This window comes from Chlorocebus sabaeus, chromosome X (assembly GCF_047675955.1).
Source record: "Chlorocebus sabaeus isolate Y175 chromosome X, mChlSab1.0.hap1, whole genome shotgun sequence".
Classification (NCBI taxonomy): domain Eukaryota; kingdom Metazoa; phylum Chordata; class Mammalia; order Primates; family Cercopithecidae; genus Chlorocebus; species Chlorocebus sabaeus.
Genome location: NC_132933.1, coordinates 10,952,115 through 10,970,395, shown reverse-complemented (window position 1 = coordinate 10,970,395; position 18,281 = coordinate 10,952,115).

Below are 18,281 nucleotides of genomic sequence, written 5' to 3'. Positions count from 1 at the left end.
ATTGGCCCCCACTCTCTTCTGGCTTCTAGAGTTTCTGCCGAGAGATCTGCTGTTAGTCTGATGGGCTTCCCTTTGTGGGTAACCCGACCTTTCTCTCTGGCTGCCCTTAACATTTTTTCCTTCATTTAAACTTTGGTGAATCTGACAATTATGTGTCTTGGAGTTGCTCTTCTCGAGGAGTATCTTTGTGGTGTTCTCTGTATTTCCTGAATTTGAATGTTGGCCTGCCTTACTAGGTTGGGGAAGTTCTCCTGCATGATATCCTGCAGAGTGTTTTCCAACTTGGTTCCATTTTCCCCATCACTTTTAGGCACACCAATCAGATGTAGATCTGATCTTTTCACATAATCCCATATTTCTTGGAGGCTTTGTTCATTTCTTTTTACTCTTTTTTCTCTACACTTCTCTTCTCGCTTCCTTTCATTCATTTGATCTTCAATCGCTGATGCTCTTTCTTCCAGTTGATCAAGTCAGTTTACTGAAGCTTGTGCATTTGTCATGTAGTTCTCGTGTTATGGTTTTCATCTCTATCAGTTCTTTTAAAGTCTTCTCTGCATTGATTATTCTAGTTATCCATTCGTCCATTCTTGTTTCAAGGTTTTTAGTTTCTTTGCGCTGGTTAGTTTCTCCTTTAGCTCTGAGAAGTTTGATCGACTGAAGCTTTCTTCTCTCAACTTGTGAAACTCATTCTCCATCCAGCTTTGTTCTGTTGCTGGAGATGAGCTGCGTTCCTCAGTTGAAAATGCAGAAATCACCCATCTTCTGTGTTGCTCATGCTGGGAGCTGGAGGCTGGAGCTGTTCCTATTTGGCCATCTTGGGCGTGCCCCGGGACCTTTTTTTGTATTTTTAATAGAGATGGGGTTTCACCGTATTAGCCAGGATGGTCTTGATCTCGCGACCTCGTGATCTGCACGCCTCGGCCTCCCAAAGTGCTGGGATTACAGGTGTGAGCCTCCATGCCCGGTCAAGGGTCCTTGTAAGTGAGAGGCAGAGGGAAATTTTACAGAAGAGGAGGAGGCAAAGTGACCAGAGAGGCAGAGATTGGAGTGATGCAGCCAGAAGCCAAGCAATGCCAGCAGCCACCAGAAGCTGGAAAAGGAAGTCTTGCCCTGCTGATACCTGGAATTCAGCCTATTGATATTCATTTCAGACTTCCATCCTTCAGAACTGTGAGAGAATAAATTTCTGTTGTTTTAAGCTAACAAGTTTCTGGTAGTTTGTTACAGCAGCCCTAGGAAATGAATAATTTTTTCTGTAAAATTTCCTGCATTGTGGCTTTTGCTGATTTTGAGCCTTTGATTTTTTAAATATGTTCCTCTGTCTTGTCTATTTTTTGTTTATTCATATTTCTTTTCCAAGATGGTTTTATAGGTGGTTTATATATTTGTATACAGATGCATATTATCTATGGATGTCTTTCTTTTTTAATTTTAGCAGGTATTTTTACTTATTGCTTATATTCATATATTCACTGGGAATTGAAATATAGCTATAATTTCTACATAGGCACTTTACATGTATTATCTTCTGTCTTATTAACAACCTTGCATTTTAGGTAATATATTCAAAAGCAAATAGAATATGGAACTAAATTTTGAAAGCAGATGATGAAAGTCCAAATTCTGGGTTACATCTATAATGCTGCACTTTTACCAAGAATCTCGGGTGAAACAGAGCTGAGAATTTGGCCCCCACTCTTTTTGTCCATATCTACCATCCATTGATTTAGATAGAAACTAGGAGTTTCTGTAGGAAAAATATTTCTTATGTAGTTATTGTAGATAAAATGTATATACATATTAGAGATCCTTAGACTTTATTATAGTTTTGTGTTGTTGCTGCTTTCAGTGCACTATTATTATTATTATTAAGACAGTCTCTCTCTGCCACCCAGACTGGAAGGCAGTGGCATGATCTTGGCTCACTGCAACCTCTGCCTCCCTGTTTCAGGTAATTGTCTGTCTCAGCCTCCCGAGTAGCTGGGATTACAGGTGCCTGCCACCACGCCTGGCTACTTCTTTTTTTCTTTTGTATTTGTAGTAGAGACGGGGTTTCACCATCTTGGCCAGTCTGGTCTCGAACTCCTGTCCTTGTGATCTGCTGGCCTCTGTCTCCCAAAGTGCTGGGATTACAGGTGTGAGCCACCACGCCCAGCCTTCAGTGCATTCTTGACCCACTTTTGAGACACTGGCTGGCAACCCTTATCCAGACTGTCACACTTGGGACAGTATGCACTCACCCTATTTGCCTCAGGGCTAGATGCCAGACAAGTAGGCACAGCCTGTATGACACTGGGTGTATAAGAAATTATTCAAATTAACCAATCTTTAGGGAGCCTGAAAAACCTAGCTAACCCACCCTTCTTGTCATACATAAGTTGCCCCCTCTGGCTCCACTTGGCTGTCACCCTGTCCCCAGGTGCAATCCCCTATGTGGTCCTGCCTAATAGCCTTCTCTCATTTGGGGACATGCGTAACAAACAAATTTCATCTAGCCCAGTGTCAGTTATATATATATATTTTATATATATATATATATATAATTAACCAGGTGTGGTGGAGTGTGCCTGTAGTCCCAGCTACTCAGGAGGGTGAGGTGGGAGGATTGCCTGAGCCCAGGAGGTGGAGGTTGTAGTAAGCTGAGATCCAGCCACTGTACTCCAGCCTGGGTGACAGAGTGAGACCTTGTTTCAAGAAAATAAAAATACGTTTCCAGCTTTATATAAAAAAGATAAAGTTAGGTCATTTTGACATTTTTTTTTTTTTTTTTTTTTTTTTTTTTTTTGAGATGGAGTTTTGCTCTGTCGCCCAGGCTGGAGTTCAGTGGCATGATCTTGGTTCACAGCAAACTATGCCTCACGTGTTCAAGGGATTCTCCTACTTTAGCCTCATGAGTAGCTGGGACTATAGGCACAGGCCACCACACCTGGCTAATTTTTGTATTTTTAGTAGAGACAGGGTTTCACCATATTGGCTAGGCTGGTCTCGAACTGCCGACCTTGTGATCCACCCGCCCTCCCAAAGTGCTAGGATTACAGGCGTGAGCCACCATTCCTGACTGACATTTTTTTTTTCCTTTTATAATCACCCATAATTTTGCACTTAATTTTTTTTTTTTTTTTAATCTCACAGTCTTTATTTATTTGGTGTTTTCTCTTGCACCAAACCCCTCAGGTAGGTAGAATAAGTATTTCTGTTTCTATGGTATAATTGAGAAAATTGAACCTTCAAACAATGAAGTGACTTGTCCAAAATCAAACAGATAATAATGGACAGGTCTGGGAATTACATCCAGATGTTGTGATTTTAAGTCACTGTTTTGTCACATTATTTCCAATAGTTATCCACAAACCCATTCATCCATTCATTCTTCCAACATTTATTGATTATATGTTATGAACCGGGCAAACACTAGAGTGTGGGTGCTACAAAGATAAATCCAGTATAAACTCTGCCCTCAAAAAAATCAAAGGAAACAGGCTTAGAAAATAAAAGGATAATAAAGTACAACAGTTTTTTGTTAGAGCAAAAGCACTCAATGCTCTATGAGGCCACAGATAAAGTCTTTACCCCAAGCCAAAGGGAAGGTTTCCATTAGCTTCAAAGACTGAACAATACAACCTCCTAACATAAGTGACTGGAGTGAAGTCTTGAAGAATGAATAAGGGCCCACTGGCATGCCCATGATGTTGAAGTCTCACCAATGCACCTTAATGTAGCAGTTTCTTGTTGTCTGAACTAGTACCCCAGGTTCTTTGTCCTACTTCCAAGAAAATTAAGGAACATGGACATAAAGGGGGGTTGGAGCAAAAGTTTAATAAGTGAAAGAAGAAAGCTCCCCAGAGTAGAGAGGGGAGTCCAAGTGGATTGCCGAGTTATAGCTGAGTTTAAAAGCTTTTGTAAGAAACTCCTCTCATCTCTGCAGCAGTATGAGTAATTTTTCAGTAAAGCTGTCTGTGCAACTTCCCTTATCTTATGCAGCTATGGGTATGTCTCTAGGCAAGCACAAAGCACTGCTTCTCTTTACTGTATACCTGTGTGCTTGTTTTAGGTAAGCCCCCTCCTCCCTGTACAAGTTCCTGCCATGTATATACCTGAAAAGGGGAGGAAATTTTTCCTGGGAGCTCAGTAATTATACAAAGAACAAAGACCTTCTGTGCCGGACCCTGTTTGCTTATGTGTGTGCAAGTGCAGCCTGAATGTTTTATTTTTCCCAGGTTGTTTCATTTTTGCCCATTGCTGTGATTTTTCAGGCAGGCCACTTATGCTGTCTGAATTTTTCCCAAATGATTTTTCCTTTCCATCTCTCTCAAAGGGAAAAAAAAGTACGGAGAAAGGAAAGGCTATTCAAAAGTAAACACAAGTATGCTTGCATAAACACCAGGAAATGCTAGCCAGTTACAATACCATCCCACTCCACATGGAGTAACTTTATATAGCACCTCACTCTTAAAATAGCCAAGTGGTACACCAAGTGCTTTTAACTCTTGGCATAGGTCTTTCACGACTTATGTGCATTGCATCAAACATTTTCCATTGTAAAAGTTAGCTTGATTGAAAATCCATTATTTCTGGCCTATCTCTCTTTAAAGTCACCTGGGATTCCTCAGAAAGGCTGGTACACTTGCCATTTGGCAAGGTGCAGTATAATAGCTCTTCTACTTAGGGACATGAACACGTGGAAAGAACTGAAGAAGTCACATTACAATTTTGGAAACCGCAGTACAAAAGGGGACTTGGAAAGCAATGCACACATTTCCAGATCACAAGCTAGGCAATTCTAATTTAGAGACAGGTAAACAGAAACCAAACTTTCAGTTCATATTCATTTAACAACATTATCACTTAGCTTTTTCCTCTTTAGTAGTCCTGACCTTGACTCAGTCCTTCTTACATTGGTGCACTGCCTAGCAAGACTATGATTTGTGCCAGAAATCAGATGGGCCCGAAGAGAGATCCTGCCATTCCTTATAAAAATAATTTGAGAAATATATGTACAATGACCATAACACTTATGCTAAGGGATGTGAAACACTTTTTTTTTTCACATTAAGAACAGGTTTCTTCAGGCAACAGCAAAATTCCTAGTTATGGAAATGGATGTAACACTTCAGAAAAGGACGTATCATAAAGAGAAATGGAGTTAGAAAGTGCATGATACACGCAGAAATATAATGAATAAATATGAGTGAAAGTAGACTTTAATGTTTTGTCCTCTAATTACTTCAGCATCCTAATTTTCTTACAGCACACACATTCCTGTCACTAATTCTAGAGATTTTCCAAAGCATTCTTTTTTCTTTCAAGTATAAAAAGGTACCTTAATTTTTTGACTTTTAAATTTTAAAATTCTATTTCTGCAGTTCTCCCCACCCGAAGTTATCTCCACCACTAACAACTCTATCCAAAATGTAACCTATTCTCCAGATCTTCCCATACTCAGCTGTGTTTTCTTAAAAATTTTAGAACATTTGGGCCAGGCGCGGTGGCTCAAGCCTGTAATCCCAGCACTTTGGGAGGCCGAGGCGGGCAGATCACGAGATCAGGAGATAGAGACCATCCTGGCTAACACGGTGAAACCCCGTCTCTACTAAAAAATACAAAAACAAAACAAAACAAAACAAAACAAAACAAAAAAACTAGCCGGGCGAGGTGGTGGGCGCCTGTAGTCCCAGCTACTCGGGAGGCTGAGGCAGGACAATGGCATGAACCCAGGAGGCAGAGCTTGCAGTGAGCTGAGATCTGGCCACTGCACTCCAGCCTGGGTGGCAGAGCGAGACTCCCATATCAAAAAAAAAAAAGAAAAAAAAAATTAGAACATTTATCATCAGTTCCACATAATAATGTCTAAGATGATTTTGCTTCAACTTCTTCGAGACTCCAGTCAAACTTCTGGTAAGCGTTCCTTGACTGTAGAGTTCATATTTACTTGTTCTTCTTGTCTTCTGACAGTACCTAGTCTATGCTGTTATTCTACAATTTACAATACTGCAATTACAGGTTTACAAATTTGTACCCTGCAACTGGCTCATATATTTTTATTTATTTTATTTTATTTTTTTGAGACAGAGTTTCACTCTTGTCGCCCAGGTTAGAGTGCAGTGGTGCGAGCTCGGCTCACTGTAACCTCCACCTCCCAGGCTCAAGCGATTCTCCTGCCTCAGCCTCACGTGTAGCTGGGATTACAGGCATGCACCAACACGCCCGGCTAATTTTGTATTTTTAGTAGAGATGGGGTTTCTCCATGTTGGCCAGGCTGGTCTCGAACTCCCGACCTCAGGTGATCTGCCCACCTCGGCCTCCCAAAGTGCTGGGATTAGAGATGTGAGCCACTGCGCCTGGCCAGGCTCATTTACTATATCAGGGAACTTGTTTGATATATATGGCCCAGTACCTAGTACCTGGTAATAAATCAGGAAATGAATTTTGGAAATTAATAGAACACCAAAACATTGAAATGGAGAGACCTCTGGTAACTGCAAACAAAAGAGAAAATTCAAATAAAAAAATATGGGAAAGATGATATTGCTAATAATAGATACAATGGAGATTCTATTAATAATGAAGAAATTCTTGAGGAAATACATGATTCTATGAATATATGAGAACTATCAGAACTGGCACACAAAGTGGAAAACTTGGAAAGATAACACTCATGAAAGGAATAGAAAATGCTATTAAAGACAAATCTTCTGAAAAAGGCTCCAGGCCCAGGCAGTTAGTAGCAGAATTCCTTTACATCAGTGTTTTTAACTGGTGTGTGTGCGGCAGCAGGGTGTGGGGGCAGATTTTGCACCCGGGGCAAAAATCTCTCATCAATGTCTAAAGATATTTTTGGTTATCACAAGCGGGGTGGGGAGGATCGTTACTGACATGTAGTGGGTTAAGGCCAAGGATGCTGCTAAACATTCTATAGTTTATAATTATCCGGCTGAAACTGTCAATAGTGCTGAGGTTAAGAAACCCTTCTTTACCCTTGAAAAAAAATTCTCTGCTATATAAAACATTCCAACACATAGGAAAATGAGGAAAGTGCCTCAAAGCAACTTCTATAGCAAACATTATTCTGCTATTTGGAAATCAAACAGTTAATACCAAAAACATACAGTACTCTATAGACTATACTTACATATGCAAAAAACACCAAGTAAAATGATAATAAAACACATCTAGTAGTGTGTATATTTTATAATTGTTTATTCTGGTAGGAACACTTAACATGAGATCTATTCTTTGAACACATTTTAAAGTGCACAGTTCAGCATCGTTAACTATAGGCACAACATTGTACAGCAGATCTCTAGAACTCACTCATCTTGCAGAACTGCAACTCTAGACCCGTTGAACAACAATCCCCTCCCCCAAATTTTTCATCCTGCCAGTACCCAGCCACCAACATTTTTCTCTGTCCTTCTGTGGGTTTGACTTCTTTAGATACCTCATCTAAGTGAAATCATGCAATATTTGTACTTCTGAGACTGGTTTATTTCATTTAGAATAACATCTTCCCAGATTCCTCCATGTTGTCACACATGATAGGAATTTTTTTTTTTTTTTTTTTTTTTGACGGAGTCTCGCTCTGTCGCCCAGGCTGGAGTGAAGCGGCGCGATCTTGGCTCACTGCAAGCTCCGCCTCCCGGGTTCACGCCATTCTCCTGCCTCAGCCTCCAGAGTAGCTGGGACTACAGGCGCCCGCCACCTTGCCCGGCTAGTTTTTTGTATTTTTAGTAGAGACGGGGTTTCACCGTGTTAGCCAGGATGGTCTCGATCTCCTGACCTCATGATCTGCCCGCCTCGACCTCCCAAAGTGCTAGGATTACAGGCGCGAGCCACCGCGCCTGGCCAGGATTTCTTTTTTAAGGTTGAATAGTATTACATTGTATATATATACCACATTTTCCTTATCCATTCATCCACTGATAGACACTTAGGTTATTTCCATATCATGGCTATTTTAAATAATGCTGCAATATATATTGCAGTATATATATATCTCTTTGGGATCCTGATTTCATTTATTTTGAATAAACACTCAGAAATAGGATTGCAGTATCACATGGTAGTTCTATTTTGAAATTTTTTAGGAACCTCTATACTGTTTTCCATAACAGCTATACCACTTTACATTCTCACTAACAGTATACAAGGGTTCCAATTTCTCCACATCCTCTCCAATACTTGCTATATTTTGTTTGTTTGTTATAATAACCATCCTTACAGGCACAAGGTAACATCTCTCTGTGGTTTTGATTTGCATAAAAATGTTTTTCAAATCCCTGAAATGCAAGGATTACGTAATATTTGAAATTTTACCAATATAATTAATTGCATCACTAGGAAAAAAATAAAAGATGAGACAACCTTCTCAGTAAATACAGAAAATGTTTTTGGTCATAATAAAATTTATTCCTGATAAAATGTTTAACAAATTAGAAATTAAAGGCTACCATTTAACATGATAAATCATAGCCAATATCAAACTTCTATGTGAAACACTGTATTATAGACAGTCCCATTAAAATGAGGAACTAAACAATCCTACTATTCCTGCTACTTACATGACGTGGTTCCAAAATGTTTCGTATTATAGCAGAATGAGCAAATACATTAATTTTAACATTTGACAGTTTGGGTTTTAACACAGACTCTGTTTTCAATATCTGTGTGCAATTACCTAATTACGTAATCTTTCTAAACCTCAGATTCCTCACCTGTAATATTGGGATAACATTAGTACATATAGCATTACTATGAAGATTAAGTCAAGGTGAATAAACAAATTACAAATGTGCCCAGAATATAGGAAAGCATTTTGTGTTAGCTATTGTAAAATTATTATAATAATTATCGGCAATTGTAATGAAAAATACAACTCTAGGAGATATGGTTATCACAACAGATATTAATCTATAGGTGTTTATTAATAGTAAATTGCTAGGGTTCACTGACATTTCATTTGAGAAGGTTTCATTGCACTGCAATCAGCAAATTCATCAAAGAAGCAATACTGGACAATAGTCACCTATCAGATTAATAAAAAAAATTCACTAGAAGACTCATGCAATATGTTCATATTGTAACCAGGAATAAGCTCCTAGTACTGCCATATAAAACTACGGTGCATAATCTCTATTCTTTTTTACATCAAATATATGCAACAATCTTCTTCAGGCTGGGTACCTGGTTTCCTCGAACAGGAGACAGGCTTCTCTAGAATTTCCTCACTGACATGGGATTCTCAGAAGCATATGAAATTTATGCAGAGTGGGGCAAAAGGAGCAAATGTGTACAAATTAGGAATTATTTGACCGCAATAATTCCCTACATGTGTCAATAAGCATCTCCAAACAAGCACAAGATCAAATGCCCTCTCCAAGCTCTGTGTGCTTACAAGGGTGAGTGACAGAGAGACAGAGAGAGAGAGAGAAAAATGAAAATACAGCTTGGCAGGTTTCCAGCCTAACCATCCTTTAACTGGTGGCCATTAAAATAATACCTTCCAGCTGGTTGAATCATTTTCTGTAAAGTCTCTTTGTATATGAGGGCATGCATGTCTTTTGTCACTCTTTGTTAATAATACACATGCATCTGCCCTCTAGTTAGCAGTTGTGCAAACTAATACAAAACTCACTATCCAATACTCTGCAATAACTGGCTTGCTTCCTTGCTAAGGCCACCCCAGTCATCATTCATGAGCAAAGTAGTCCAGAGCATAAGATCAAACTGTTCCCAAGCTAGGAAAATACAAAGAGGGTTACATCCTGATGTTATAAGCTCAATTTCAAATCAACTGGGTAGTGCAAGTCCCCCCCTCAGTGTTCTCCCCCTTCCTTTCCAACAGAAAATATGAAATGGCAAAGTACAGGTCCATGGGAATGAACAATAATCTAAGACAATGATGGTAGCTCCGTACCTTTCTGATGGTAATTAATGTAGAGGTTGGCACAGCCAATGAAGCATGAGGGGAGTCTGTTGGTGAGTAGGGTGCAGAGTGTTCTAGAAAAGAATTGTTTTTCTCATTTTTTTCTGAAGACATCAGTTCAGATTCAACTTTTTTCTTGTGCTCTTGTATGCAGTTTTTCAGACACAAAACTTAGAGATATGGCATGCATCTTGTGACCGTAAAGGTTAAGCAAAGAGAATCACGGAACAGAAGAGCCAGTCTACAGCCCTAAGATCATTGAGATGAATTAACGTGGAGCTGCCTACCTCCAAAATTCCGGTATGAGATTAATATACTCTTACTGTTTAAGCTCCTTTTAGTTGGGTATTCTATTACTTGCATCCAAATTATCTAAACTGATAAAATCTGGTTTCACAATTTGGGCTCTTGCCTTATTCTCATATCAAGCCCCCACCTCATACATACTTAGGGCTTATGCTGCAATATGACCCGTTTTAGAGTGCCCTCTTCTGCTCACTTTCAAATACTCCAGTGCATCCAGGTGTCAGATTGCACTGCCATTCACTTATTTTGCATTGATCATCTTCTCTGTGCCAGGCGTCTTTGAAAGTCTTTTTATCTCAAGATTTCTCAGAGTCTGGAACGCAGACCTGACCTCTATATGCAAACCTGAAACTTCACAGTTTGCTGCCAGTCTACCCTGGTTCCAAGGTAAACCTTGACTACATTTCCTACTGCTTCCATTTACCAATTGCATGCTTCTCCGTGTAAAGGAAAACCCTAACCACTACCTGCCAGGTGGAGGTCATTGATCATTGGTTTTCAATCTAAGGGAGCAGTTCTAAACTTTGAGCATTAAAATCACCTTGGCAGCTTAAAAATATCCCAGTGCCCACACCATACCCAAGAGCAATTACATTAGAATCTCTGGGGTTGGGATCCAGGCATCATTATTTTTTAAAACTACCCTTACTCTCTGATTCTGTATGGGACCAATATTGAAATACACTGATTGAGTACTTGTGGAATGCATGCTAAAAGCACGTGAAAATCTCCTTTAAACTACAATGCATCTTACCTCGAACATGTTGAAAACCCCTGCCTTACAGGTCTCTGTCGTCCTACCTATCCCCACAAGCAACCAAGACAATCCGTTCTGTCACCTGTACAATTGTTCCCCTTGAGGCCAGTAACCACATTGACCAGATGAGCCAGAACAGTAACCGAAGAGTGCTGGGTCTTCCTTTCATCAGGCACGAAGCTGTCAGGACCAGACAGCTAAAAATTGCTCTTCTCTCAGGGAAACTCAAATTTTCCTTTAAACAGATAGTCAAACCCAGGTTTTTATTTTTTCCACTACAGAGACTCTACTCTTCCAACTAGCACAGTGTTCTCCAAAATCACCTGAAGATAATAATCAGCTGGTATACTTGTTATACACACAGAGTCCTGGGGCCTAACCCAGAACTACTGAAGTAGAATTTCCTGGAGAAAGATCTGGTAATTTGTATAGTTAACAGGTTGCCCCAGGTGATTTTTAGCAAGCATTTTTTGAAAATACCTTATTACTGCATATTTTCCCAATTTATCTCTTCTGACCATAGGATTAGGTTTATGTGGGGTGCAGCCAAACCCCAGAAGACAGCACTGAATTCTGAGAATAGAAGGAGGCCTTGAAAATTAAACCCTCTGTACTAAAGTTATGATTTATGCAGTGTTCTTACTGAAAACTCTCTGAACAATAACCTCTGGCCTTATGTAGAAAAACTTTTTCATTAATATACGTGTATCTCTTCTCTTGATCTCTACCAGACCCAATAGAATCTGACCCCCTGTTGCCAGAAGTGTTTATACACACACACACACACACACACACACGGAAACGTCCTGCCGAACCTGGGGCACAGAGCTGGCTAGCGTGGCTTGAGCACTTAAAATTAGTAGCTGCACACACTTCCCAGACCTCCTGCAGCTGAGGAAAGTCGAGTGACTAGTTGTCACCAATGAATTGTGAGCCACTGTTGTAGCAACCCCATGGTAGTGGAAGCAGTCCCCCAGGGCACATATAATAAGGTAGTCTGTAGAGAATTTAAAACCAACCTATTCCCACCTCATTTTGGCAATTCGGTACAGTATCAGTGATGTATTATTCCTTCCTTAATACACACACATACATACATATATATGCACACACTGTATATTTTGGCAGTCTACGTTCAAAGGAATTGCCGTGGTTACCGTTGAGTTTTAATCATATATATCCAAATCTCAACTTAGCACTTAGCTATTACTAATCCTTTAAGACAGTGTTTCCCAACCATTTTGGCACCAGGGACCGTTTTCATGGAAGACAATTTTTCCCCAGACTGGGGGTTGCGGGATGGTTTTGAGATTATTCAAGTGCGTTACATTTATTTTGCACTTTATTTCTATTATTATTACATTGTAACATATCATGACATTATTATACAACTCACCATAATGCAGAATCAGTGGGAACCTTGAGCTTGTTTTCCTGCAACTAGACAGTCCCATCTGGGGGTGAAGGGAGACAGTGACGGATCACCAGACATTAGATTCTCATAAGGAGCCAGCAACCTAGATCCCTCGCATGCGCAGTTCACGATACGGTTTTCACTCCCATGAGAATCTATTGCTGCCGCTGATCTGACAGGAGGTGGAGCTCAGGCACTAATGAGAGTGATGGGGAGAGGCTGTGAATACAGGTGAAGCTTTGCTTGCTCACGTGCAGCTCATCTCCTGCTGAGCAGCCCAGTTCCTAACAAACCACAAACTGATACCTGTTCGTGACCCAGGGGTTGGGGACCCCTGCTTTCAGAAATACTGTATTCTATATGAAAGTAAACTTGGAGAACTACCAGGTATAAAGTCAATTCCAAGACACAGACTCAGCTACACAAGTTTCCTTTAAGGGTAAGTTTGGCAGAGTTTGCAATCATTTGAGCTCCTTGGAACATAGTTCTTTTCTCCAACTCCTGGGATACCATATATCCCTCCAGTAGACACAAAATAAACCGTGATAGCATAGGGATCGTGAAGACAAAGACTTAGACATTGGTTACCATAAACCTTTCTTTCTATGCTACCACTCAGCATTTTAATTTGTGTTTAAGGCCGGGCGCGGTGGCTCAAGCCTGTAATCCCAGCACTTTGGGAGGCCGAGGCGGGTGGATCACGAGGTCAGGAGATCGAGACCATTCTGGCTAACACAGTGAAATACCGTCTCTACTAAAAATACAAAAAACTAGCCGGGCGTGGTGGCAGGCGCCTGTAGTCCCAGCTACTCGGAGGCTGAGGCGGGAGAATGGCGTGAACCCGGGAGGCGGAGCTTGCAGTGAGCCGAGATCGCGCCACTGCACTCCAGCCTGGGCGACACAGCGAGACTCCGTCTAAAAAAAAAAAAAAAAAAAAAATTTGTGTTTAAATTTTGTTTTGACTGCAGAGAAACTTGAAGGCCTCTGAAAGAAATCCTAAATAAACAAAGACATGGACAGTATTGTCATTTGCAGAATTTATTTTGAAGCTGTATTTGATGAATCTCTATCAAACTTATCCTTATGTGTGTTTCCTAATTATTTGTAAATCTGTTTCATAGAAAAGAAACATTTTAAAATTAAAGCTAATAAATATTTTTCAATGGACTCTGAGCGAACATGAATATGAGATTGATTTTGATGAATCTGACAAATTGCAGAAATATTAAAATCAGAAACAGTAATACCATTTTATTATTTATTACTGTATCCTGCCAATATATAGGTATAATTTCTCCCTATTATCAAAAATGACCTTTTTGTAAATAGGAAGTATTAATCTATTACTTTTTTCACTAAAATATTTATTTTATTTGTAATCTTTTAGTTTTTACGGGCTTCATATGAAAATAAAAGTTTCAACTTTTCTGACCATTATTATTTATTTTATGTAATGATTATTACTGAAAATAATTGTGTCATATAGAGGAGGGAAGTGTTACAAAATTATTCAGTTCAGACATTGAATATTCTAGGTAAACGAGTGCCGTGAGCAGAAGTAAAGTGTGTTGTCATTTTTTGAACTGAGAAGGTGAAAAACCTTCCTTTATTTTAACCCTCACTGTCACCATAGAAGCCTCCTGTTGAAATAGCAGAGCTACAAGATGAGGAAAACCTGGATTTCTGAGTCACTCTTGGAAGGGAATTGGTCCACAGGGTGGACAGACCAGCAGACCTATATGTAAATGAGAATACTTCCATGTGTTAATCCATCAGATTTCAGGATTTGTTTTTGTTACTAGAGCAAAGCCTAGATGATCCGGACTAATATGAGCTGAAGCACAGTTATTCCTTCTTCAGATAGGAGGATGCTGTCAGGTTTAGTGTGCCAAAACAAAGACAGCAATTCAGCTTTTAAATTTCTGGACCTTTTGATCTTTGAGCAAGTCATGGAGAGAAAGTACTATACAAATGGCACATGTTATGTAGGTATGTTTTGAGCTCAGGGACCGAAAAGCCCGTTCTCAATTTTAGCCCTCAATTTTGTGTTGGTCTGATACAGTAATGCCACATTCATTCAGAAGCATTATAGAATGGGGAGTTCCACATGGGAGGTGGGGCATCTAGCTCTACAGACCAGATTGAGAATCAGGAGACTACCATTTTGTCAAGTTTTTACCATTCACGGTCTGACTTTGAGCAAATCAGTTTTCTTCCCCAAGGCTTTCCTTAAGCAGCTTTGTTGCAAACAGAGGATACATAATCTGACTAATTTAAGCAACCAAGGTGATGTATTGAGAGGATATTGGGTTAACTCACTAAATGAAAAGAACTAGATAAGAAAATCTCAGGAAGGACAGGAACCAGAGTAGCTCTGGAGATTAGAGCAAAAGAAGCTCATGAACTCCATCTTTAGGAAACTGCTGTCAGATGCTGTAGGTCCAAACATTCTCAGTCTCCGTATATCTCTGTGTGAGATTTAAATTCCTAGAACAGGGTGATGTCCTTGGCTTAGCTTAGTAGTGTGTGCAACCTAGTGATATGTCAGAACCTGGTTTAGTAGTCCAGCCTACTGGACCCAGGGAAACAAGGATGGGGGAAGACTTGAAGGGCAACTACAGCCAGGCCTAAGTTTCCACATTTGACAACAGAAAGTGGTTGAACAACATTAGTGTTGAGATACAGATATAGTTCTATCTATCTATCTATCTATCTATCTATCTATCTATCTATCTATCTATCTCTCTCTCTCTATTGTCAAATAAAACCTTATATGAAATTTGTAGTCAGTGGCCTCTGAGCCTCCTCTGTAAGGAACACTTTTAAAAATCATTTATTGCCTAATATCTTTTCTAGTTTCATTTTAACAATTTTGATGAAAATTTTTTGAACTTTTCAAAAAAGTTCAAAAAGATTTTTTTTTTTTTAATATGTTCCACTCTATTTTTGGAAGGATCGGTGTCATCCTTGTGAACATGAGATATTGTCACGGACCATAGGAATGTACTGTTTTGGCTTTCTCCCCTTAAGCCCAGGATGTCAACTGTCACTACTATTGTCGGTATACCTGATTCATATACCATCAAGGTTGCCCGCAGTGTGCTGTTTCTGTAAACATACAAGCTAAGTCACAAAATTATGCGTTTCAAAGAAGGGATGAAAGTAATATCCTTGTAATCCCAGCACTTTGGGAGGCCGAGATGGGCGGATCACGAGGTCAGGAGATCGAGACCATGCTGGCTAACACTGTGAAACCCCGTCTCTACTAAAAAATACAAAAAATTAGCCGGGCGAGGTGGCGGGCGTCTGTAGTCCCAGCTACTCGGGAGGCTGAGGCAGGAGAATGGCGTGAACCCAGGAGGCGGAGCTTGCAGTGAGCTGAGATCCGGCCACTGCACTCCAGCCTGGGCGACAGAGTGAGACTCCGTCTCAAAAAAAAAAAAAAAAAAAAAAAAAAAGAAAGTAATATCTTGAAAAGTGTTTGTGCTTACTTTAAAAACTTATATTTACATGCCACTGTCATTATATATTAACCACGTGACCTCGAACACAGCACTTCCTCTCAGCTTCAGTCTCTTGAAGTGTGGATTAGATCATCTGTGCCTTGCACAGTGTCTGGTACACAGCAGCTTCCCAATGAATTGAATCTTCGCTCCTTCTAGCTTTATGAGAGCATGATTTTATCTGACAAAATGTTTACGTATTTGGTTGCAATATGTCTAAAAGTGGCCAGTTTGCTAAATTTTTAAGTTAAGTTTCTATCCATGAGAGTAACTAACATCTAATGATCACATACATTATGCAATGCATTTTAAATATGCCCTCTTATTTAATCTAACAATCATGTGAGAAAAGTGACATTATTCACATTACAGGATAAGAGGAGTAAGGCTCAGGAACCAGAGCTTATTTTATCAGGGTTAAATACCGTGGGGGTAGTAGGGATGAATTGCTTTCTTTAACTTGCAAATAGTTCACGGAAATCAAAATAATATATGTGAAAGTGACTTTGAAAATGAAAATGAAATATAAACAGAGGGTATCATTATTCTTATGATATGTTGGTGTTTAAACTTAAGAAGGAAAAGTTACTGAGCAAAGGCCTAAGGGCCATTACTATAAAATAAAGAGCATAGGGCCGTCTGCATCTGCCAGAGTTTCACAGACTCCTTTTCTCTCTCTTTCTTTCTTTCTTTCTCTTTCTCTCTTTCTTTCTTTCTTTCTTTCTTTCTTTCTTTCTTTCTTTCTTTCTTTCTTTCTTTCTTTCTTTCTTTCTTTCTTTCTCTTTCTTTCTTTTTCTTTCTTTCTTTCTCTCGCTCTCTTTCTTTCTTTGTCACCTTTCTTTCTTTCTGTCACTTTTCTTTCTTTCTACTTTTCTTTCTGTCTTTCTTTTCCTTTCTTTCTATATATTGATTGATTGATCTAGAGAAACTGAAACTCATAAGAGCCACTTCTGAGCTTATGGAAGACTGTGGACAAATTTTATACAATGTATTCCCTGCATCATAATTATTCCAATCATTCCCACCTAATCCAAGAGACACCCCAACAATACCAAGAAAATGAAAAATCATGCTCTTATCCTCTGTGTACAACCTTGTATTAGTTCATTTTATGTTGCTTATTAAAGAATACCTGAAGATGAGGAATTTATAAGGAAAGGAATTTATTTATTAGAGTTATGTAGGCTGAGATGTCTCAAGTCAAGGGGCCATATATGGTAAGATCATTCTTGCTGGGGGATACTCTGTGAAGAGACCTGAGGTGGTTTCTTCACATAGTAAGGGGGCTAAGTGTGCTACGTGCTAGCGCAGGCCTCTCTCCTTCTTCCTATAAAGCTATCAGTTCTCCTCTCTTCTTCCTATAAAGCTATCAGTTCTCCTCTCATGATAACTCATTAACTCATTAATTCATGAATCCATTAATCTATGAATAGATTGAATTATTCGTTAGGGCACAGCCCTCACAATACAATTACCTGTTAAAGGCCTCACTTCTCAACATTACTGCATTAAGGACCAAGTTTCAGTGTGAGTTTTGGAGGGGACATTCAAACCATAACAAGCAAAAAATAAAAATGAAAATGAAAAAAAAGCCTCTCACAGATACTGTGAAATTATAATCAAATAATCAGCAAACCAAATGTATTGAACTGAGTGCATTTTAAGTTTGCAATAACATCACATCTGGCAAATGTTACTTTCGCAGAACTACTCCATATTGCAATGATCTGCATATAGGTCTCAACTTAGCCACTTTTGTCCATCCTGATGCATCCCCCTAAAGTTCGCATCTTGGGGACTGAAAGCTGGACTAGAAATCTTTGCTCCACCAGCCAGCCTGCGTTTTTTAGTCATATCAGTGCAATTCCCCACTAGTGACCTGTTTGGCATGGCAATACGAGAGACAGCTTTCACTTAATAATTTGTAAAAGCCATATTACACCATTTTTCTAGATCATCACCGTGTAATACAGTAGCCACGAGCACTTGAAATGTGGCTAGTCCAAATTTACATGTTCTGTAAATATAAAACACACATTGGATTTCAAAGGCCAAGTAAGAATAAATGCAAAATGTGTCACTAATATGACGTTTGATATTGATTACATTTTGAAATGAAAATGTGTTAAATAAAATAGATCGTTAAAATTAATTTTATTCATTTCTTTTTAATATTTCATGTGGCTACTAAAGATTTAAAATTTGCATATATGGTTCACATTACCTTTCTTTTGGACAGGGCTGCTCCCGAATAGTTGATACCTACTTGCCTTACTTCTGCTTATTACTTTTGAAGGACAAATATAAATTTATGTTTATAAGAATGAAAACCCAAAGTCAAACAACAACAAAATAAACAAATACTCACACTTTCTTGGT